Raw genomic sequence first — 25,839 nt, 5'->3', positions numbered from 1 at the left:
CTCAAGGGCTGCACTAACCTGAAGCAACATAACCTTTTCTTCCAAGATATATTTTATTGCTTTTGTATACTGTGAAAGGCAAATTGATTCCACTTTTTGCCAGAGAGGAAAAGTGCCATGTATACATGCAATTTTCCTCTTCAATGACCCCAAGTAAGATCATGGGCTGAGAGGCTGGGCTAAGAACTCTTCTTTGAAAAAAAAAATTATTTTAGCTTTGAAGACACATGTGGAGATTTGTTACATAGATAAACAAGTGTCACAATGGTTTGTTGTACAGATTATTATAGCACCCAGGTATTTTAAGCTCAGTACCCAATAGTTATCATTTCTGCTCCTCTCCCTCCTCCCAACCTCCCGCCTTAAGTAGTCTTCTGTGTCTGTTTCTTTATGTTCGTATGTTCTTATCATTTAGTGCTCACTTATAAGTGAGAACATGCAGCATTTGGTTTTCTGTTCCCATGTTAGTTCACTAAGGAAGGTAGCCTCCAGCTCCAACCATGTAAGAACTCTCCTTAGTAAATGATCTTACTCAGGAATCCTCTTCTCCTTTACTGCCTATACACCTGGACGTTTTCATTTTCCCCACTTCAGGCTTTGACTTCCTAAATAAACTCTACATGTTTACTTTCCTTGATAGAGATCTGAATATGTGTCCCATGTCCATTATATAACTTAATTCTTTTTCTTTGTTTTGAGATGGAGTCTTGCCGTATCGCCCAGGCTGCTGGAGTACAGTGACCTGATCTCAGCTCACTGCAACCTTCGCCTCCTGGGTTGAAGCGTTTCTCCTGCCTCAGCTTCCTGAGTAGCTGAGACTACAGGTGCATGCCACCACGCCCAGCTAATTTTTGTATTTTTAGTAGAGACACGGTTTCACTATATTGGCCAGGATGAACTCAATCTCCTGACCTCATGATCCACCTGCCTTGGCCTCCCAAAGTGCTGGGATTACAGGCGTGAGCCACTGCACCCGGCCACATATTTCTATTTTATTTAACTTTAAGGTTAGCATCCCCTTTCATTATTTCACAAAAATTAAAAATACATTTCAAATTTTTTTAAACTAAATCCTTATTAATAGAGGGCTGAACACATCACGCTGTCACTGAGTAGCATTGGTGTTAACCTCCATTTCAGTAGGAGAGAGAAGAAATATGTTTGTTTATGTCCTTAGCTGCCATTTCTGCGATATCTATCTGGTGATATCTATTATATCCTGTTGTCTAAAAAGCTCCCAACCCACACGTTGTTCTAGGGTACACCTGTGCTTTACCTGCTACATTCCTCAGCTGATTGCCCACACAAGCTCTTCTCTCTGACCTGGTCCTTTTCAGAAGTTTATAAGGTCCCCAAAATCTTGTCTCCTTTCTCCTTTTCTCATGGGATTTTCACTCTATGACAGTTTTACACAAGAGCAATCAGAAGCTCAGAGTTTAGTCATGTCCCAAGATCACAAAGCTAATAAACGATAGAATTGAGATTTGAACTTATGTCTGCTTGACTGTAAACCCCATCCTACAACAGAAATATTTTCCAGTAACAAACTTATTACCCACCTTAGTCCATCCAGGAGTCCAAAAACAAACCAGCATTTTGAGCAACTGGAGCTGTTGCCTCTTCAATTATAGGTAAGTTAATTCCCTTTCTTGCTTAAGACAATCTGAGTTGGGTTGCTGCCTCCTGTAGCTATGAGGGTCCCGATATATTCATGGTAATGTCAAAGCCTCAGAAAAAGTGAAAAGTTTATCTCTAATGTGTTGGTTGAGGAAGCCTGCCATAGTAGGTAATGTGTTTATAGTTGAATGGTGGATTGGATAGTAGTTGTAACTGGAGAATAGCCAAGACATTGGAGGAACTCTCATTTTCAGCATCTTGGCAATCTCAAAGCCTCATAATAACAGAGATGTCATTATTGCAAAAATGATGTTTCCCACATGCTTCCCACCTTTTAAGAGCTATGTGCATATTTCTTAAGTAATTCTCTTTCTCTGTGAGCATGAAAAAAACTGCCTACTTTCGAATTTTGTTCACTCACAGATTTCACCTTCATTGCTGTTACTTGTGTAATATGTCTTACATAAAAGGCATGATTTAAAATATTTTTCCCACTACTGTGCACACTATGTATGCCCTGTGGTTGGAAACACAGAAAGCAGTTATATAATTCAGGATATCTTAGTTTCAGAGTCAGGGATCAAACATTTTGTTTCTAACCTAAGTAACACCTATTTAGTTCTTTTAGTATCATCACATGTATATATTTTTTTCTTTTTCTTGAAAGTTAAATCCGGTGGCCAGGTACAATGGCTCATGCCTATAATCCCAGGACTTTGGGAGGCTGAGGTGAATGGATCACGAAATCAGGAGATCGAGACCATCCTGGACAACATGGTGAAACCCTGTCCTTACTAAAAATACAAAAATTAGCTGAGTGTGGTGGTGCATGCCTGTAATCTCAGCTACTTGGGAGTCAGAGGCAGTAGAATCACTTGAACCCAGGAAACGGAGGTTGCAGTGAGCCAAGATCATGCTACTGCACCCCAGCCTGACAACAGAGCGCAACTCCATCTCAAAAAAAAAAAAATAATATTTTTTTAAAAAGTTAAATCTATCGGGTTTCCTAAGATATTTGTTATTTCATACAGCTATCTGTAAGTTACAAGTGAGGGAGGTCAGATTTCAAAGTCTGCTCATAAGATGATGATGGGCAAGAATGACGACTTGGACTCAATTCAGTGTTGTTTTACTCTTCTTTGTTCCAAAATCAGCTAATAAGGAATATAAAGAATTTATAGAGGGTAAAGTTGTAAGTGGATGGACATGAGCCCCATCATCTCATTTGTGTTTTCCTATGTTGGTGGTCTTGGAATCCTGGGTGGAAGGAGAAGTCTACAAAGACAGATAACCACAGCACTACTGTCTCCTATATTTTGGGCACATTGACATCCAGAAATAACTTACTGGGCAATAGAACTACTACTTAGCATGCTACCCGGGCTGTATATTCAGGCTCCAGAACTTGAAATGTTTGTTCTGCCATCACTGATCAACCTTCCCTAACCTGCACCCAACAGTGCTCTAATCATGTCCACTGAGGGGCTTTTTATGGGCAAGCCTGGCCAACGCCTTCTGCCACAAGTAACTGATTTTTGCACTTTTCTCAGATATTGATTTTTAAGAAATAGTAATAAAAATGAGTTACTACAGAGTATGGCATTCTCATTGCACATTCTGCACTTTGCGTCACACCTAATCTCTATAACTTGGTGAGTATAAAGGCAAATATAAGTTTGATTTCAAGATTTTTCAAATAAAGCAATAGATATTATTCTATCTTCTCTTTCATATGTTTGTAACATTTCTGTTTTTTTTAATACTAGATGAAATTTCCTTTCATCCACAGAAGGATGGAAGACTCCATTCTTTTGCCCGCTTCTCAAGGAGTTAATGACAGGACTTTTAGTAGCAACCACAAAGTCTGGATGATAGCCCAAAAAGATGCAAATGTTTAAGAAGCATTGCTTTAGAGATATGTTATATCCCAGACAGAAGGCTCATTTGTCTGGCTTATGGGTGGGGCTCTGTATTAAGTTCCCATCCCAGGGAACTTTGCCAAAGACTAGGATTTGGGACTCATAAATCAAGTGGAGCTAACCTACTTAGACTGAAATTCTATCGCTCAGTGTTGAGAGGTTTTGAATAGGCTAATGCAAGAATGCAATTTTCATAAATACCAGTGGTTTCACCTCAGTATATATCTTTACGTGAGTTTGAAGCACTGTCAAATTACATAAAAATGAAACTAGATATTAAAATCCAAAATATGAAAATTTTTAGCAAATATGACCTAAAGAGTTCATGGAATAAAGAGAAATTGGACACTGAGTTAGATCTTTAAGGTATCCTGAAAAGTGTGTAATTATCACTTGGCCACCAAACATGAAGCTTACTCTAAGAAGAATATAATCGAATATAAACAAATTTCAAAAATTGTTCATTGGTATACTTGCAATCTAACAGGTATTATGAATGATAATAAACATAAATTCTGTTTTGCAAATGAGATCAGTGTAAGTAGGTCTAGTTTGAATAAGGGAAGTATATGATCTCCTAGGATTATGGCAAAGATGGTGGTGAGTTAGCATGCTTTGATTATGGTAGGTGATAGAAATAACTCCTAGCTTACCCCTAGAACCTGAAATAAATCATAAAATTGACCTAATGGAAATAAATTAATTGGCTTGTTGAGAAACTTATTACACCTATAAAAATAAATATCTATGTGGGAATAGGGAATGCAATATTTTAGTTACTACCAAATGTTTCTGTTCTTAGATTTGGCTTTAGAGTAAACAGATCTAGGTTTAAATCTTAGTTCTGTAACATAGTTATGTGAACTTCAGAAATTATTATTATTACTATTATTATTACTTTTTGAGACGGAATCTAACTCTGTTGCCCAGGCTGGAGTGCAATGGTGCAATCTCAGCTCACTGCAACCTCCACCTCCCAGGTTCAAGTGATTCTCCTGCCTCAGCCTCCCAGAAACCTGGGATTACAGGTTTCTGCCACCATGTCAGGCTAATTTTTGTATTTTTAGTACAAATGGGATTTCGCCATGTTGGCCAGGCTGGTCTTGAACTCCTGATCTCAGGTAATGCACCTGTCTCAGCCTCCCAAAGTTCTGGGATTACAGGCATAAGCCACCATGCCAGGCCCAAAAATTATTTTTTGTAAGTCTATGCTCCTTCTTAGATACATAAATAGGCACACAAATCTGTGGGATTCTACTAGGGATTAATTCAATGACATATTAAAGACCTAATCCATCCTAGGTTTTCAATATATAGAAGCAATTTTTTCTAATTATTTTATTTTTAATCTTCTATCATACGAGGTAATACATGGAAAATTGGTAGGCAGCGTTTAGGTCAACATTTTTGATATTATCTCATTCCAGTCTTGAAAAAATAATTTTTAGACATTCTATGTGGAACCCTCAGGAGCCTGTAAATGAAACTTCTGACAGTCACTCCCAGCAGGCATCCAGCCACACAGTTCATGCTCCCTGATGCCTTGCATACATATTCCAAAATGCTGTCGCTCCACGTTCCTATGGTTACCGGGACCTTGGAAAATGTCCTATTTCTCTTCTCTGTATTCAAGAATTCCTCACAGATCAGTTGCTCTCACCAAAACAAAAGTAGTTTCATTGGGCTTTCTGCCAAATGCCTGAGCAGGGAGGACTTCCTTTTCTAGTGAGAGAACTGCAAGCAAGTGGGTCAGACTATAACCCACAGGCCTGCACGATAGGCCTGGATGTTCTACTGCAAATATCCCTTTCCCTACAATTACCACTGAAGACATCACCAAGCCCCATCTCAGTTTCAGGGCTTAAAATAAAATATTCAGCTGCCTCAATCATGCTAGCAAGAACTGGGTAAAAATTATAATGAAAATGCAGTGCAAATGCAGCATTTTAAAATTACAGACTTTAAAAATATTGCACAGTTCAGGCTTGATATTAGAAGCTTTTAAGGTAAAATTGTTGAATATAATGAATTATTAGATGAATAATCAAATAAACAGTATCTTAGTATATGAAATATGTACTACAGTGTCCAAAGTGCCACTGTATATGTAGCCAAGGTGAATTGAACACTGTAGAGCTGCATAAATAGAAAATGTCAGCTACTACAGTAATTTCTGAAAGGTACAACCACACAGAGTAGCTACAAACCGTACTGTGGTTGGCTAAGTAATAGAATACCACAGGTTGGGTGGCTGAAACAACAGATATTCATTTCTCACAGTTCTGGAGACTGGAAGTCCAGGATCAAGATGGCAGCAGATTCCGTTGCTGGTGATGGTTCTCTTCCTTGTTTATGGGGGACTAACTTCTGACGCTATCCTCATATGGGAAAGAGAGAGAGAGCGAGAGCACTCTGATCTCTCTTCTTCTTTTCATAAGTGTATTAATTCCTTATTAATCATAGGGGCCACTGACCTCATCTAAACCTAATTTACTTCCTAAAGGTCTCACTTCCAAATACCATCCCAAGGGGGGTAGGCCTTCAACATATGAATTTGGGGGGACAGGCATTCAGTCCATAACACACACGCACTGAAAAGTAAATTTGTGCTGAACTATTTTCTAGCAACTACTCAGAAGCAGAGAGTGAGATGGGCAAGATAGGAAGCCATTCATTATTTCCTGGAAAGGATAAGCATGGGGATTTCTGCAAGTACAACAAGGGCAGCATAGAGTCAAAAAGCAACACTGGGAAAGGGAGAGAAAAGAGCCAAACAAAGTTGGGTGGGAGTGTTTCGCTGCTGTTGTTGTTTTGCGGTTTTTTTGTTTTTTGTTTTTTTTACACATTAAGCAGCACAGCTTTAATATGACTTGCTGGCTGAAAGTTCTAACGTGAAGAGTCTTTTCAAGCAGATACCCCACAGAATTCCTCTTATACATCAAATGAAGTATCAGAATCCTTTGGTTATAACCTTACTATCAGACAATTATATGTGGATATTTGTAAAGATACATTTTCAACAATTCAACTAAATACAATAGACCAAAATCTGATAGATCCCAGAAAGTTTCACCTTTCCTTTTCATCAAATCTTACTTACCTGAAATTCTCTTACATAGGACTGTTCACTTACACTCAGAATTCAAGCCCTTTTAAAAGCACCTGCACCCTAAGACGAAAGATTTCAAGGAAAGGCATGCCAAGATTCGGGCTCTGCCACTTATGTAGGCCTGTGACTAGAGGCAATGCATCGACCTGTTTATGGTCTGATTAGTTCATCTTTATAATGAAGTTACTAATACCTACCGCAGGAAATTATAAGAATTTCTAAAACTCAATGAATTTGAATTATTTTGTAAATGCTGAAGTTGCATGGGGGCCAGGCACAGGGGTTCACACCTGTAATTCCAGCACTTTGAGAGGCCGAGGCAGGAGGATAGCTTCAGGGCAGGAGTTCAAGACCAGCCTAGTCAACGTAATAAGATACTGTCTCTAAAAAGAAAAAATTTGAAAAAAATTAGATGGGCATGGTGGCACACACCTCTAGTCCCCACCACTCAAGAGGCTTGAGGTAGGAGGACTGCTTGATTCCAGAAGCTCAAGGCTGCAGTAAACTGTGAATCACAACACTGCACTCTGGCCTGGGCAACAGAGTAACACTCTGTCTCTAAAAAATTTAAAATTAAATTTAAAGAATATATAGCACTGCGTTATTCAGTGCAAATGCCCCTGGATTCGGTGATCTTTTAAACCAGGGGTCCCCAAATCCCAGGGCGCAGACTGGTATGTGTCCGTGGCCTGTTAAGAACTGTGCCACACAGCAGGAGGTAAGCAGCAGGCAAGGGAGCATTACCACTGAGCTCCGCCTCCTGTCAGATCAGCTGTGGCATTAGAGTCTCATAGGAGCACAAACCTATTGTGAACTGCACATGTGAGAGATCTAAGCTGTATGCTTCTTATGAGAACCTAACTAATGCCTGATGATCTGAGGTGGAAGAGTTTCATCTTGAAACCTTCCCCCAACCTCCATCTGTGGAAATATTATCTTCTACAAAACCGGTCCTTGGTGCCAAAAAGGTTGCTGCTTTCAACTCTTTCCATTCTCTTATACAGAGGTTATATACATAGCAAATTCTCCCATCAGAGCAAGTTTTGATTAAATTTGACAGCTTGAAGAGAATGCAGGAAGCATTAAGAAGGAGGATGTTTCAAGCAAGAAATGGGGGAAAATGGTCCATTGTGAAATCAAACAATTACGTAACACTTAGGATATATATCACAGAAGAGAGAACAGGCAGAACATGAAGAAGTAATGAAGAAAGACTAAAACTCAGGAATTTTAGGAGTTTTTCAGATTAATTACCCATGCTATTGGATAGGTGATATAAAGTACCATTTCTATCCACCAAAAGAAGCTGATGTAATAGCAATTATACAATATACAATAGCTACACATATTAGCATCCTAATTTCTCTAGCTCATAACTATGTGTTGGTAAAGTTGGTAAATTTCTCTAGCTCATGACTATGTATTGGTAAAGTATGCTTTGCTTTCACTTGTAAACCTGAAGGAAAAAGTTAGTGTATGGAGATAATTTAATACATGTTCTCTACACTATGACTCTATGTTTTACTGCAGTTTTTATGATGAGATCTCAGTGGGAAGCATTAGACGTGACGTTTTTCTCTGGGGGTGAGCTCTTGTGATAGGTAGAGAAGAAGAAAGGAAATAGTGAAAATCCAGCCTTGGTTGAAGCGGAGAGGGGTCAAGATGCCGCAGGTGTAGAAGAGGATACAGCTCCCATTAGAGGAAAATTTTTAAAGTGTGTGGCTATCCATCTTTTAAATCGGCACTGACCATATCCTGGGAAATTTTTAGGTTGTTTTTATTTCTACTTACCATGAACTCAATCGAGGCCTAATTTTGGCTCTATCTTTTGGAAATCCTAAAACATAAAGTTGTTCAGTGTATGTTTGTATTCTCTCCTCCCGAAAAACATACATGACTAATTTTTTTTTCTTTTGAAATGCAGTTTGCTCTTGTTGCTCAGTCTGGAATGCAATGGCACGATCTTGGCTCACTGCAACCTCCGCCTCCCATATCCAAGCAATTCTCCTGTCTCAGCCTCCCATCTTGCTTCTATTATAATTTGTATCCAGTTAATCATACTCGGATTTACTTGAAGTCATTTGTTTACTTATTATTATTTTTAAATGCATTAACTTAATTTTTTATTTTTAAACATACCCATTGAATTAGTAATGAGTAGAAGACTTCTCTGGCCTAGGACACAATTATTCAAGTTACTGTAGATCGTGAACAAAGTTGTGCAAATCTCACTATTCATGAAGCTGCTCATTTTCTGCTGGTTTTGAGGAATTTAAGCTACAGAGTTAGGTTCTTCTTACATACCACCCAGGGCCAGAGGGCATTCATCTACTACTTACCTTTCTTTCAGTTGGGACATTTGGAATTATGGAGGTTGAAATTACATAAAGTATCTATAACACATATGATATATATCACAGGAGAGAGAAGCAGCAGAACATGAAGAAGTAACAAAGAAAGAATAAATTTCAGGAATTTTAGTTTTCAGAATAATTACACATGCTGTTGGATAGGTGATATGAAGTACCATTTTTATCCACCAAAGGAAACTGATATAATAGCAATTGCTACACATATTAGCATCCTAATTAAGACTTCAATTTATTATCACAAGCATTTACTAGGAATCCTTGTGGCACAATCCAAGGCACTTCAAGAGAGTGGAACACAGCTCCTCAAAATAGGCATGTTGGTAGTTGAAAATGTATGCCAATGGAAAACATTCATGATCAATTATATCATAGATAGATAGGTAGTGGAGAATTAAGCTAAAGGAAATATTTCTTTAATTAGCCTAAACTTTCTTTGAATAAACTTGCACCAAGATTTAATGGTAAGAAAGACCTGAAATTTCTATCCTTATTAGAAAGGAGCAGGCTGCTGCATGCCCAGGGGAATTCCTAGCCACAAAATGTTGTGGAATGCTGTTTTTTAGAAGTATCAACAGTTTATTTCAAGCAAAGTGAAGATACAGTATTAGGGTAGAATGAGCAGTTGTCTCCCTTCTGATGCTAAGTATTTAAGACTGTAACAAGAAATTGAAAATAGGAATTTAAGAAGGAGAAAAGATCATTTGAAACTTGAAACAAAGGAATTTAATACTAGTGATGACCAACTTATGCATAGAAGGGATTTTTAAAGCCTGGCAAGGTAAGCACAGAGAAACATTGCATTTCATTGCACAGATACAAAGAATAGAAGACAAGGGAGCCAGTGAAGACCAAGGCAAAGGTGGTCATGGCCTCTGCGTGAAAGCACATCAGATCTTCGGTGGTGGGGTAGGAAAGAGGCAGGGATTTGGTAGAGCAATACTGTGTGGAAAAGGCTGATTCAACTTGGTAAGTGGAGAGTTATCTACCTATGTGTTATCTTCTAGGATGTGGAAACAGACTAATGTATGGACTTGGAAATGTGTCAAATTAATATCATTGACTTAATACCTTTCCTTAAAAATTATATGTTGCGAAAGACTTACAAAAAAGGGGTCCCTTATTGTACTTGATTTTACGCTATAAACCCTGCTAATCTCTTTGATTTTTAAGATTCTCCATGAGATACATGACCACAAAAAAACAATGAGAATGTCTTCCGTAGGATGATACAATTGTAATATCTCTGTCGAATTTGAACAAATATACAATGATCAGCTTCAATTACCTTGGGAAACAGAAGTCGAGGCTGGCATGAGAAAACTCTTATCTTTAATCCTTTGGTATTAATTAGATTTTTTATTATAAATATAATTAAAAAGTAGTTAATTAGGAAACAAAATTATTTCATGTTGTTATTTCAATTTTGATGCAATATATAAACATGTACAATTTCCCAAGACATATATTTATAGTATATTACAATACTGAGAATTATTTCTGAGTAATATACTAATAATATTTTTTTAATTTTTTTTTAAAGAGACAAGGTCTTGCTATATTGGTTAGGCTGGACTTGAAACCCCAGGCTCAAGCAATCCTCCCGCCTCAGCTACCTGAGTAGCTGGGACTATGGGTACATGCCACTATACTCAAGTAAAATTATTTTCTAAGTAAATTGCTGTATTTTCCAAATTCTTTAAAGTAATTGTTTAATATTTTTATAATCAGAAAAAAGAAAATTTACAATTAAGTTATAAAAGAAAGTTCTTTTATTTGTTCTAATTAACAACTATTTTTAAAATCCCCATTATTAAGAGAATTTACCACTTCTTTGAATTTATTTTGATCCATACCAATGGAAAGAATATTTTGATTTTAGATCAATGATGAAATATTTTATGAAATAAAAGATGGATTTAAATAATCTTTCTTAAAGATTTTATACCGCTGAAAGTTATTGTAAATAGAGAAGGCTTTGATTCTGGGCTTTAAATATTCCACACCCATTTTCTTTTTAGACCTTAAATCTCATTCAACTTATTCTGCATAAACACAGTCAGAATCTATATGCCAGATTTCATTACAGCTTCAAAGAAAGAAATGTGAACATAGTGTAAATTCAAGGACATCAGAGAAATTTTTTTTCCACTGCTTGTGTAAATATTAAGAGACATGATTTGGTTTCATTTTGTAACAGATTTAGTATCCTTACATTCATTTTCCTTATAAATAAATAAAGCTTGCATAATAAAATAATTTTAACAATATCATACACAAAAAGCCAAAGAAATATTTAGCATTATGTTAATAAAACAAGTTGATCCTCACTGATTTTAACCAAGCCCCTTGCCTTCTTTCCTAACTTTATCCAGTGTTGCTGAGAAGTAATCCTTGGAATTAAGAACTTTTCCCAAATGTGTCCCCTGTTGATCTGATTGCAAAGAAAAGAGGAAGACTGACTGAAGTCTTTGAGAATGTTTCCAAGAGCCCAAATTCTCATCATCAAAGATGTGGTGGAATTCTTCTTTGCTTCATCACTGCATACTAGGGGGGATTTAATCCCCAGATCATGACATAATAACAACTCCCTGAACACGCTTTCGATGTACCCTGTTGGGTCAGTAAACTCTCCCAAGACTTTGCTCCACTGGCCAGCATTTGGGCCCTGTTTGCGATCATGCCTGCACATTGTCCTAAAGGGTGGGACAGCTCACACCCTTCTAAGAAAAACAAAACTTTACATGTGAACAGCAATGCATCCGCTCCACTGCTCTTAGAAGCAATTGCTCAAGTCTATCCTGCCTTCCATATCCAATGTGAATTTGGGTCTGTTATTGACCCAAGTTTCTGCTGAAGAACTTGGGATGAAGAAAGGATGAGCAGATCTTTTTGCTGATTTATTTTTTTAAAGGAAAGCCTTTAAAAATAAAGGAAAGGAGTTCTTTCTGGTTCACTGTGCTCTAGTACCATCAGCCTCCTCCACACACACAATGTACACACTCCTATCTTTGACCATGTACTGGTTCTTCCAGCTGCTGGAATGTTCTTCCTCTAAGTACCTGTGGGGCTATATTCCTCCCTTCCCTTCTGTCTTTGATCAAAGATTAGCCTAAGCTAACTTTTCTATGTAAAGTGGCAACTGTCTCCACTCCTGATCTCCCTAACCTTCACCAATTTCTTTCTCCATCTCATTTATCACATTCTTAATTTTTAGGCTTGTTGTTTATCATCTCTTTCCTTCCACTGGAATTTAACTTCATCAGAGCTGGGCTTTTGGCCCATTTTGTTCTTTGGTGAATGTTAAGTGCCCGGACCATAGTAGGTACCCAGTAAATATTTGTTAAATGAATGAGAAAATTAGTGAATGAATAAATAAATTCAATGGCCCATCAGAAAACAGAATAATTCAGTTCTTGCACAGAAACAAAATGTATTTTCATGGACATGAAAAATGTAAATCACATGCTTTTCTTTTGCATCACTTAAAATTATTCATCAGTATCTAATGATAGAAGTGTTGGGATATTTCAGCAAAATAATTTGAAGAATATACCTACATCTATCTACCTGTGTTGGCTTAGCAAAGCATAGCAGATAAGGGAGTTTTGGTTCTAGGTGTGAATCCATCTCTACCACTCACTAGTCATTACTTTCAGGTGGAAGTTACTTAGTTTCTCATAGGCTCCACCTCATCATTTCTCCTTTTTTTTTTTTTTTAATAGAGATGGGGTTTCACCATGTTGGCCAAGATGGTCTTGATCTCTTGACCTCCTGATCCACCCGCCTCGGCCTCCCAAAGTGCTGGGATTACAGGCGTAAGCCACCATGCCCGGCCTCCACCTCATCATTTCTCAGAGAGACTTTAATAACCTGCTATCTAAAGCACTTGGTGCCTGTCACATAATAAGTTTTTGGTAGATGATAGTTATATTATTATTAATTTTTATTTTTTTGCAAGATGGAGTCTCACTCTGTCATCCAGGCTGGAGTGCAGTGTTGTGATCTCAGCTCACTGCAACCTTCGCCTCCTGGGTTCAAGCAATTCTCTTGCCTCAGCCTCCCACGTAACTTGGATTACAAGCATGTGCTACCACATCCAGCTAATTTTTGTAATTTAGTAGAGATGGTGTTTCACCACATTGGCCAGGCTGGTCTCAGCCCCCTGACCTCAGGTGATCCACCCGCCTTGACCTCCCAAAGTGCTGGGATTACAGGTAAGAGCCACCATGCCGGCCAATATAATATTATTTTGACTTCTGTAGTGTATTTGTTTCCATAACCTCGAATCACCTTTTAAAGGTAAAGTATAGAAAAAAATATTAAATCAATGATATCAAGGATTTATCATGGGAGGACAATGAAATAGTAAAGGAAGCATGTTGACAGTACAAGCCCAAGCTGCTTCTATAATCAGAAACTCACAAGAATCACAAATTTATAACTACAACATTCCAAAATGGCATAATGTCAATGTTATCTACCGGTACAAAGAAGTTACGTATCACATTTTATAAATTCCTTGTTATGATATTGTGTGAGTGTCCAAAATGTTATAACTCTGTGTTTGGCAATATTATTGAGGAACTACAGGAAAACAAAAACTGTCACAAATTCACAAATGAGAAATAAATATCCAGACCGCACATAGGTAACATTAGATAACTACATATTTCTGCATGTCAACATGTGGTGTATGCTGTGATGTCACCCAGAATCCCCTTTGGGACTGAAGTACTTGTTCCTTTAGTGACTGGGAGCATTGCTGAGGGACAACCTCCCCTGTCAGCTGCTTCCAGGATTATCTCTGCTGAAGAGAGCCACCTTGCCCAAGGTCAGGTGGCCTTTCCACGTGACCCACATCCAATGACTAATCTGTATGGGAGTTTAATATCCCAGCCATTCTGCCTCAACTCAGATCAGCTCTGAAGGGTCATTTATCTTCCAAGTTTCCCTATGGTAGGCAAGGGTGCTCATAGTGACTATATCACATTTCCTCTTCCTCCTCTCTCCAGCTCTGCTTCCTTCCTTTCCCTTCCACAGGGGCTGTTCCCAGGGACACTCCACAGTCAACTTCCTGCATGGCAGACTTCATCTCAGAGCTGGCTTTCTGGGAACCTGAGACACAGATCTTTCTTTTGAAATTGAAATTTTAAATTACCAATTCAGATAACTTGAGGACTGAATGCCAAGCGACTGTGTTTTGAACTGAGTGACTGGGTGATTTTTTTACTTTTTAGCTAAATAATTGGGGTAGCAGAGTTATAGCCACCTACTTGCTTTTTGTTTTGCTGAAAGTTAGAGAGACATGCAAATCTCAAGAAAGAAAAATATCTTGTCAACTGCCTTGTCTTAAAGCATAGTGCCTGACAATATCATCTGGGACTTTTGAGGTCTGCCATTTTCAAGTTAATCGAATTACTATCGAAGTCAGTCTTACTCAATAGCAGGTCAATTCACTGCACTACATCACAATATCCAAAAATCATAATTGGATTTAGATAACCAATATTCTTGTTAGAAAGATATTTCTATAACATGCTATAATGAATGCATAAACTGTTCAAGTTTAAATACACAGGTTAGGAGATACAGCAGCTAGAACACAGGTTAGGAGATACAGCAGCTAGAAGTACCTTTTAATACGTCTACAGTGTATTTTTAATATGGAAGAAATATAACGATGAGAAATTGTTAGTGTTGATGAAATTCTGCAAATGATTGCTCAGTTTAAAGGTTTTTATGGATTCTACATATAGAAATCCCCTCTTCATTTGAAATAACTGAGTTATTTGAAATAACTCAATATATATTTGAAGTTATTTGAAATAACTCAATAACTCAATAATATTCATTTGAAATAACTCAAGTTGCCAAAAATGTTACCAAAGATTGCATTTTTGACTGTTCATTTCTTAGGTTATGGCACTTGCTGCAGAGATAATTAAAATATAATGGATATGCAAATTTTAAATATTAAGTTTTGCACTCAATGATATGCTAGAAATGTTTTAAAATGAGAACATATTTTAAAATGCTAATGTAAGAATTGAAAGTTTTTTGTAAACACAAAGCCATAGTTTTAGTTTATACAAAAAAAAAAAAAAAACGTGTTGCTGCTTTTATCATCTTTGGCCCCCGTGGAATAAGACAATATTTATCAGTTAGGCTGATCAAGTGTTTTTTCCGAAAAAACACACAAACCCCCAGCTTATTATTTATTGTGTTATGGTCAAATGGTATATTTTATAGATGGATTCTGATAAAGTAATAATTCTCAGATTAAAATCCAGACTTGTTTTTGCAATTTAGAATACTTTGAGAAGACTTGTTGCTATTTACTTCAAACTCTCTTACCTTTTAGGTAGAATCAGATCTCAGTGATAAGATTCACATGAATGAGAAGACAGTTTAATATTAACCTGTATCCTGTAAGCTTCAAATTAAACTATTATTACCATCAAAACGTGGCACACCCGTAGACAAACTCAGATTTATAACTTCCCAGATACGCAATAAATGACCAATGCAGTATTCTGGCTTCGCAAAACTGTGTTAAATTACACTGACCTCTCTTGTTTCACTGATAAATCAATAGTCTTAAGATGGTGACATTTAAAACCCAGTTGAATTATCAAGATGGAGGTAGCAACTGTGGTTCTCATGGTATCACTACATTTTAGCAGCATGACTACTCTGGCATTATCTTAATTTTCTGAGTATATTTTCCCTATTCGGAAAATGAAAATTACTTTGCAGGGTGTCAGGAGAATAAAATGAAACTAGGCAGGTAATTCACCCAGCACAGTAGCTGGAATACAGAGGCTCTCGATAAATGTAACTGTTAAACGCAGAAGAGGAAGTGGAGGCTGGTGGAATTACGTGAGGAGGAAGCTGGTCAGCTGCAGAATCAAGGTCTGCTTTCTGGACCTGGTGCAGTGCTCCGAATACTGTAGTTGACCTTCCTCTCTAGTGCAGTTTGGAGAGTGAGAGCAGCAAGACAGTGTTGAGGCTAGGCCTTCTGCAACTCTGGTATAGTACCGAGCATTTGGATCCTTTTGATTTCTCCACATCAACCTTTGGACATTCTGTATTCACATGTGCTCTCAGCCATTTGTGGTCAGCCAGGGCATGCCTGTGGAATTCCTTTTCCTGCAACAGTTGACTAATGGCAAAGTGTGCTCCATTTGTCAGATTACAGGAGAGAAAATTCCAAGCATGCTCTAGCTTGCAGGGTGGCTTCAGACCCTGGAGGTGACCTGCCCCTCAGAGCACACTGTTTTCCATCTACCCTCCCTTCAAGTCATCTCGCCACTTCCTACTCATCCTTCACTTATAGCACAAATGCTACCTTCTCTGTAGCATTCCCTGACCTCTGTCATCAGTGACAATTGAGAAAACGCCACCCGTGACCTCATGTGACACTGTACCTACTGTATTTTTACTATACGACAATTCTAATGCAATCTTCTGATTACTTGCTCATGTAACTGTTAGCCTCTACAATGGTTTCTACATCAACTCCTTTAAGGATTGTTCTAAATCTTAGACTTTTCTCATTAGTTAAAGCACACACACACATCTTAGGAGGATTACAAACATCTTGTAACAGTCATTCATTTTTAGGGATCTGTGGAGCCAATGTTAGGAGCTCCCGCTCAAGCCCTGTATGTTGTCATTTGTGTTTTCCTTGCAAATCACAGCAACTGGAGCAGCATAGGCATTTGATAAACAAATGAATAAATGAATGAACAAATGACAATCTACCTAAAAGAATTACAAGATTTTTCCTAAAAATCAATGCCAAAAAAAAAAAAAATCCTCAATTGCTCCAGAGAAAACTGGACATTAGAGGGTCCCTGAAGAAAGTGATCAGCTCATGGCTAGCAATATATTACAAAAAAGGCTTTATAGACTCGTTGACCTGATCCTATTTTGATTCTCTTTCTATGGCTGCTATGTAGTGAAGACCATGGATAGAGGGCAAAATTAGTTACACTCAGTTTCTGAAATACAAGCTATCACAATTTTTCACAGGGGCACAGGTTAAATGAGGGGAGATTATTTTCCCTTTTGGCCCTCTGTTTCTGTTACAGACTATTCAAAGGCAAATGGAGATTAATGTGTTTTGCATTTTTGGGAAAATGGTGAAACTTCATCTACCAGTCTCTCCTTACAGATGTACCCCATCGCTTCTGTTGCAGGGGATTAGAGCTATAGGCCTGGCATTGAAGGTGGTAAGCACCTGGAGGCTACCATCATTCACATATAGGGGGCTACAGTAAAAGGCTGGGGCATGGTAGGGCACAGGGAGCACTTTGTACAGCTTCACAATAATGCCCAGAAGCTCTTAGACTGTGAGTAAACTCATCCTCCCTCATACCTGGCAGGAGAGGCTCTCAAACACTGAGTATTGAGGCTGGCCTCCAAACATAAATATGAACAGCCCCTTGGAGAAGGGGGCCTTTCAATCTATAAAAATCTCTGTTTTGTTTTTTGTATGCCATAGCTTTAAGACACAGAAATTATTTCCTCTTCAGTCTTTCACAATATACCTACTTGAGTAAGCCTCAATTTTCTTAAGAAAAAAAAAAATGAGAGAGAGGGAAAGATAATACAGGATTATTTTCCTTTGATGGTAAAGCCTACCTTCTCCCAGGGGCAATTGGCAAACTCTTATCCTCTGCTGCTTCTAGAAAAATGCCCAATAAAGGGAACTGCTTCCCAAGCTCCTGTGATCAGCTAGAGGTCTCTAGTGGAAATCTAGGGCAATCACAGCTTTCATCAGGTGTGGCTGCCTGGAAGTCCCCTGATGATAGTGCACATGGTTAAGAAGAACTGATAACAACAGCCACTTTCCAAACACATGAATATGTGGATTGACTAGAATTCCATTAGCTACGTGTCTCCAACTTTAAGGATTCTTGGGACTTTCGAGAGCTGATTGGGATTCAACTTTGAAAAGGGAACAAAAGATACAATCGGGTTTTGCCTCCTTTTCCTTCTTGCCTGCTCAGAAACTGTCTCTAGTTAAGAGAGGTTAGAATTCGGAGGAGCTCTGAGAATATTACAAATGAGACGCATTCTGCCATAAATTAGGGGTGGTGTGAGACTGTGTAAATTACCACAAGCTTGTCAAGAGCAGGAGGTTTGTAAATATCCAAGCCCCATGACAGTAGCATAAGGATAAGAATATTTTCTTATACACAAGATGTCCAAGTGTTGCAAATTCTCCTTTTCAGGCATTGCAGCATTTCAAGGTCTTTTTCCTTTTTTCAAAGATGACCACATGATTCTTTGAAGAAGAAAAAGACAAGCAAGAATAAAGAAACCCATTATTGTGTTTCACTTGTTTGTAGAGCCAACAATGTCGTTTCAGCTAAAAAATAATTTAAAAAAATTTTTTTAAAGGTGCTTCCAATATATAGCCTATAGGAACCTTTAAACTTGCATGGTTGTTTGGGAAGAAATTCTGTTCTAATGAATAATTTAAGAATCTTCCTGTTTATCATCCTTGAGGATAGAACGTGATTTACTGCAGTACCAAAAAGTATGTTGAAAATATTTGCCCCACAGAGGGCAATTGAAATTACAGTAGAGGGTGTGGTGGCTTAAGTCTGTAATCCCAGCACTTTGGGAGGCCGAGGTGGGCAGATCATGAGGTCAGGAGTTTAAGACCATCCTGGCCAGCAGGGTGAAGCCCCATTTCTACTAAAATATAAAAAATAAATAAATAAATAAGCTGGGTGTGGTGGTGCATACCTGTAGTCCCAGCTACTGGGGTGGCTGAAGCAGGGGAATCGCTTAAACCTGGAAGGTGGAGGTTGCAGTGAGCTGAGATCACATCACTGCACTTCAGCCTGGTGACAGAGCGAGACTCCGTCTCAAAAAAAAAAAAATTACATTAGAGGAAGCTTGGGTAATTTAGTAAATAAGTGGATTGATCTTGCCAGTTTCCATTGCAATCACGAGATCCAAAACCTTCAGCTGGCAGTTACCACTATCAGTAGGATTGTGGCAGGCCTGTGAAAGGGTAGGGATGTACGGATTGGTTCTGGTCACCGGCATTGACAGTTTTGAAAAGTGTACCATAATTATGACTACAAAGTCAGCACATTTCAGAGTCTAAATTGGGAAATCAAACAAACCCATAAAATAAGTAAAGAAAAAATGCTCATGAAGTGGGAGGGTTTTTATAGCAGCAACAACAACAATCTCTTAGCATTGTTTCTCAGCATCAGAATGCCCAGGTTCTCTTAAGGCTCCCACCTTAGGCACTTCTGTAATACTGCGGTTCTGTATTTGTGCTACCAAGAAGCACAATTGCTTGCACTAGCTTGTTACATGACTCTATTCCTGTTGTAATAAATACTTCTTTATGTGTGGCAATATCTTATCCCTGTGTCTGGAATGTCTGGTGCAGTGTAACTTTTATCACATATTTGTGAATTGCATTCATAATTAACACATGAATGGAATACAGTGACATATTTTCCAAAACAATATCATTAATTATAACAGTAATGAATAGATCCCAAGTAATAGGTCCCAATAGATAGGTCCCAAAGAAATTGGACCAAACCCTTTATATTAGATTGATGATGTTTTTGTAAGGGCAGGCCATAAAGCTAGAAACAAAGAAACAAAAAATGTTAAATAGTTAAAACACTTAATAAAAGGAAAAATAAAATTCAAAAAAGAAAGTATTTTTTTTTAACTTTCATGAAATTTCCTTACTCTTTTAACGGCCAAATCTTATTTGTTTCTCCTAACAATTCTCTGGGGCAGATGTTACACCCATTTTACAGAAGAGGAGAGGAAAGGTTAAGGGATTTTAATAAGCAAGGGCAGGCTTTTAATTCTTGTGACTCAAACAACAAACAAAATCACTAGATTCTTTTTAAGAAGGGAGAAGAGGTATCTTAAATCTGACAAAATGTATTCTAACACGGAAGTATAGTTTAGAATGGAAGTTTGGGAAAAGGTCCTATGGAATAAGAAGAAATAGAAGAATTAAAAAGAGAGCAAAGGGAAACAGGGAGTGGAATGTGTAAGAGAAAGCAACTGTTCAAGACTCTTAATCCAAGACAAGATTAATCCCAGCTGCAGCTCAGAAAGCAGTGGAAACCTGTGCTATTATTTAAGGGACCACCAGCTGATGGGTCCACTGAATCTCAGTCTTCAGTGATTCTAATTTCAAACAATATAACATCTGTTAAAACATGAAAATAATTACAAATGTATACCCTGGTGCTGTTTGAGGGCAGACCTGTCCCTCTAGGGAAGACACTTCCACAGATAATTGCAGGTCATCTTGTGCTCAGAATCTTCCAGAGGCTTCACAGCTCTCTCAGCACAAAGCCTAGTACAGCTAATACAGGGCCTAACAAAAGCCAGCTCCCAGTTGCCCCTCTGCCCACATTCAAACTTCTCCAGCCACACTGGCCTCCTCACTATTTTTAGAACTTTGCTTATATATCACATATTTTTATGCAAATATCCACTTGGCTAACTCCTCCCTTCCAATAGATCTCTCGCTTGGAGATCCTATCTAAAATTTCACACACACACGCCCTGCTTCATCCTCCAACTCTGTATTTCATAACCTCCTACCTTGTTTATTGTTTTCTCCTTAGCAATTATCAGCATCTAACATAATATTTTACTTATCTTTATCATGTCTCTCTCCCTTACTTGAATGTAAGCTCCGTAAGGGCAGACATATGTAACTATTTCATTAGGCACATGCTTCAAGCCGAGCCTAGCACATAATAGTGTTCAGAAATGCCGGTTGAATGGGTGGGTTGAGCACAAGAGAGTTTGTCGTCTTTCATCTCTAAAGTCAAGAAAAGCAGGCACAAAGGCTGACCTCTATCTCTGTGCCTCTGATGGTTGCAGCAGGCAAGGAGCCACCTTCCCAGGGGATAGACTGAAGTTTCTGACACAGTTCAAATGAGGCAGGAACTTGATTTGCAGAAACTTACCCAGGGCAATTTATTTCTTCCTTGCTTTCTAAGATTTCAGGCTTTCTAAGGGAATTACCCTTTATACCATTGCACAATTTGACTAGATCCATCGCGTAGACTCCATGTTCGCCCATAAACATAGAAGAGTCATACTGCTTTTGAGCCAATCCACACCTGCTTTTCAGGAACGGCAACTTCCAGCCCCAGGATATGGGCAGGGTATTCATGTGATAGCCCAGGCTCCTCAGAAGAGGAAAAACGTCTGGTAATGTTCCCACAGACATGAGGGCACCTCTCCTGAGAAGGACATAGAAAGGATACATCCAGGACTGCTGAGTGTTGCAAGAGCTCTAAGTGCTTTTCTCTTCTCAGGGATGACTCTTCTTCCAGACAAGTCTCAAAAAATATAAAATCACACTCATCTTTTGAAAGCATACAACATATATCAATCTTTGACGCTCTATAAAAATAGGCTTTAATGAATTTTTCAAATAATGCCTTTAACACATCAGGTTTCCCTGTTGAGAAACAAAGACAGTAAGAATAAGTAAAGAGGGAGAGGCTTGCCAAAAACATCAATACTGTAACTGTCATTAGAAATTAGGTTTCAGCTGGCTCCTAGCTGTGAACTCGTGCCTGTCTCTTAAAATAACTTTGAAATCTATCAGTGGCCTAAGCACCTTGCCACCATAGATCAAAGATCTACTTAGAATGATCAAAATGTCTAATCAAAGACATGAGAAGATCACCTTCAATCCAGGTTTTCGTTTCTATAGTTTTGGTGACTGAAATCATAAAATACTTTGCCACATGCTAGAGAGGGATTTTCTAGGAAGCTTCAGACAATGTTAGTGCTTACAGAGACTCTAAGTGGCTATCTGGGTTATTTATCCACTCAGATACTATCCCAGAGAAGCAGAAATATGCCCTGTTTTCAAATACTTTTATGTAGAAATTTGACAGTCTCCCTTGGGAAACAATTTTAATACTTAACAGCCTTTGCTGTGAAGAAAATAGGTATTTATATTCAGCTCGTCACTAGAACTGCCATCTAAGCTATTTTCCACATATTTAAGCAAGGAAACCAGCGGCATATAAAAGTGCACATTCTGCTGGTGACAGGTAATGAGTTTGGGCTTTTAGGGTGCTCACTGAGACTCCGTCAGGGACCATGTCCCCAGGGGCTTCATTTTGGTGCTGCAGATGAATGAGCTTGGGTGTTAGCTTAGCTTCATGCTAGCCTAGCAAAGCTTCCAGGAGGTACATTAGTCCTGACCACACAGCGCTAGGGAGGAACAGCCTTCCTGACAGTCACTAGTTTGGAGATTTCAGGTAACTCACCCCAGATGGGAGTGGAAATGCCTCCAAACCTTTCTTAGATTTCCTAAGGCAGAGAGTAAATAACACTCTCCTGTTTCCTTCTTCATATCCCAGACTTTGCAAGGGAACTTAGGAGAATGGGAGAAAATCTAGGCACTGAGGCAAAGCACCTCCAGTGATTTGTGTGGGTGTGTATGCATGGGTGCATGTTCTTATATATGTGTGTGTGTGTTCATATGTGTACATATGTGTCTTCATCTGCGTGGGCTGCTATGATGAATAGCGTCACATAGACCTGGTGGCTTATAACAACAGAAATTTATTTCTCATAGTTCCGGAAGCTGGAAAGCTCAAATTCAAGGTGTCTGGAGAGGGCCCTCCTCTGGATTGCATACTGCTGACTCCTCATTGTATACTCACATGGCAGAAAGAGAACAAGAGAGCTCCCTGGGGCCTCTTTTATAAGGACACTGGTCCCATTCATGAGGGCTCCACCCTCATGACCTAATCACCTCCCAAAGTCCACACCTCCAAATACCATTATATTAGGGATTAGGCTTCAACATACATGTTTTGAGGGGATATAAGCATGCAGTCCATAATAAAGTAGATGCATGTCTGTGCGTGTGCTGTGTATGTTCATATTTGCATATTTGTGCATTTGAGTAATTATATATGTATGTGCATATGTATGTGTTTGTGTGTATATATATGCATGTATAAGTGGCTTATGTGAGTACGTGTGTATGTGCATGTGTGTGCATATAAATATTTGCATATATGTGTGTGTGTGTGTGTGTGTGTGTGTGTGTGTGTGTGTGTGTATGTGGCAGGGAAGTCTAAGCTGTGGATTTGAAAAAGCTACCTGAACGGCATTGACAATAAATGAAACTAACCCTCAGGAAGAAAGGTTATAGAATTCCTGAAATAATATTTGGGGCTAAATCAAGCAAGGACTGTTTCTCTAAGGTAAAGAGCTATTGCTATTTCCACATCACCTCTTGAGCAAAAGTGATGTGGCCTCTGCCTTCATAACATTTATTATCCTGCCTTCCCATCTGAGGACCCCACTGAGAGACCTCTCACTCTACCCCATGATTAGCACGTGTGATGGCTTGCAGAATGGAAAAAACTCAATGCCAGATTAAGAACTCAAAGAATTTAATATAATCTTACTTATCATTCACTACCAAAGTTTTGAAGAATAAGTATATGATTAATTTTGCTATTCTAAATTCATAGGATAAAAAGGGAGAGGCAGAACAGCGAAAGATGACATCTGCATGTATGATTATCTTTACTATTCTATATAGTAATAACAAATGAATGAATTGGCAAAGCACATTTTATTTTTATGTTGATATTTTATTTCTTTTTGAGTCCAAACATTTTAGTAACTGAGATACACTAAACTGTGTGACAACACTATAAACTGTTGCAACCTAATATTAATAATGATATCACTGTAAAGTTCAAATTACTTTAGGAAGGGATATATTGATAGGATAATAGGCTGGGCAGGGTGGCTCACACCTCTAATTCCAGTACTTTGGGAGGCTGAGGCAGCTGGATTGCCTGAGGTCAGGAGTTCAAGACCAGTCTGACCAACATGGTGAAACCACATCTCTAGTAAAAATTACAAAAAAAATTAGCCAGGTTGGTGGCATGTGTCTGTAATCCCAGCTACTTGGGAGGCTGAGGCAGGGGAATTTCTTGAGCCAGGGAGGTGGAGGTTGAAGTGAGCCGAGATAGTGCCATTGCACTCCAGCCTGGGCGACAGAGCGAGACTCCATCTCAAAAAACAAAACAATACAAAAGAAATTATGATAATGAACACCTATCAGGTGTTGGGAAGGCTAAGTGTAGGACACAGTCCCTGCCCTTAAGGAGACACAGGTCAGGTGAGGACATGGAGTAGTAAACAGATAATTACTATGTAACAAGCTAAACAAGCACCTGCCTGTGCAGAAGCACATGAAGCAGAGAATGAAGAGGATTGCCTGGAGAACTGAAGAGGCTGTAAGGTAAAGGCAGTGTCTCATCTGTGCGTTTCATAAAGGAGGAATGGGAAACAACACTATACCCTATACCCACATCTACCCCTACCCCCAATTGAGAAGAAAAAGAAACTATCAATAGGATTTTAGTCTTGGAGGTATTGCATACAAATATTTTTCAGGAAACATATAGCTTCTGTGGCTTTTAAATTAGTACATCTGCCAGCCCCTGCACCTTGTTTCTTTTAAAATTGGCCAAGAAATATTAACAAAAATTCTGGTGGGAAGTCAGCTGAACCATTTATTTCCCTGAGTCTCTAAATTGATCCACGTGACGGAGAGAGAAGATGTTCTTGTTTGGGTTTGTTGTTGTTGTTTTGCTCTACCTGAAATTAAACTGAACTGCAATCTTTGGGACTTGAGGGCCACTTCAAGCTGGTAGTAAGCATCATTCTGGCTAAACAAAAGATTTGCATCAAAGTGCAATTTGCAGGTCTGCGAAGAAACAGTAGCTGGGAGGCCAAGGTGGGTGGATCGCTTGAGCCCAGGGTTTGAGACCAACCTGGGCAACATGGTGAAACCTTGCCTCTACAAAAAATAGAAAAATTAGCCAAGTATGGTGGTGGGCACCAGTAGTACCAGCTACTCGGGAGATTGAGGTGGGAGAAATGCTTGAACCTAGGAGGCAGAGGTTGCAGTGCGCAGAAATTGTGCCTCTACACTCCAGCCTGAGTGACTAGGGAGACCCTGTCTCAAAAAAAAAAAAAAAAAAAAAAAAAAAAAAAAAAGACAAGAAACAGAAACAGGAGCTTCTGATTAAGAGCAGAGTTTCCTGTCTGCTATATCACTTAGAAGAACTCTGATGAGATTAGGGCCTCCATGGGAGGTAAGCAGGTAGCAGGACTGTGCTATTCCAGGAATGGGGGAAATGGGTCATCTGGTGTCATCTGCCTCACACATTTCAGCTCAGCCTTTGCACTTGAAATTTAGTACCTTTCACAGATAAGGAGAAAATCTTATGCCAGTGACAAAACTGGGACACCAACTGAAAATTAATGACACTTTGCACTTCAGGCTTCCTGGGAGAATGTACCATACATATTAAGTGAGCATGACACAATTTCACAGCAATTGCCTGGCTGGGCCAAAGCTGTTCATTTTAAATTCCAGTTACTGTGAGGAAGAGTTGATTTGATAGATGGCCAGGTGGTTAATATAAAAACTTTCAGGAAGAGGAAAAATGGAGATGCTCTTTCAGGGAATTCTCAACCTAAAACAAGAAAGGCTCACGAAGATTATCGTAGTCCACATTTGAAGAGCACTCATGGGAATTTTGAATGATATTTACAAAAGGGAATTTTTGCAGAATAAAAGCACAGTGGAGTTACAGTTATGCTGGAATTAACAGGCACAGAAAGTAGTAGGTGATGCTATTTTGTGAAAGCCGGACGTTGAGCAAATATGTAGTAAGAGGCTGTGGACCCTCCTGTGTGGTGTGGTCATTACCAGCTTGAGCCTTGATATGAGGCAGACCTAGGTTTG

This window comes from Cebus imitator, unplaced genomic scaffold (genome assembly GCF_001604975.1).
Source record: "Cebus imitator isolate Cc_AM_T3 unplaced genomic scaffold, Cebus_imitator-1.0 Scaffold213, whole genome shotgun sequence".
Lineage (NCBI taxonomy): Eukaryota > Metazoa > Chordata > Mammalia > Primates > Cebidae > Cebus > Cebus imitator.
Note: the sequence above shows the minus strand (reverse complement) of the source record.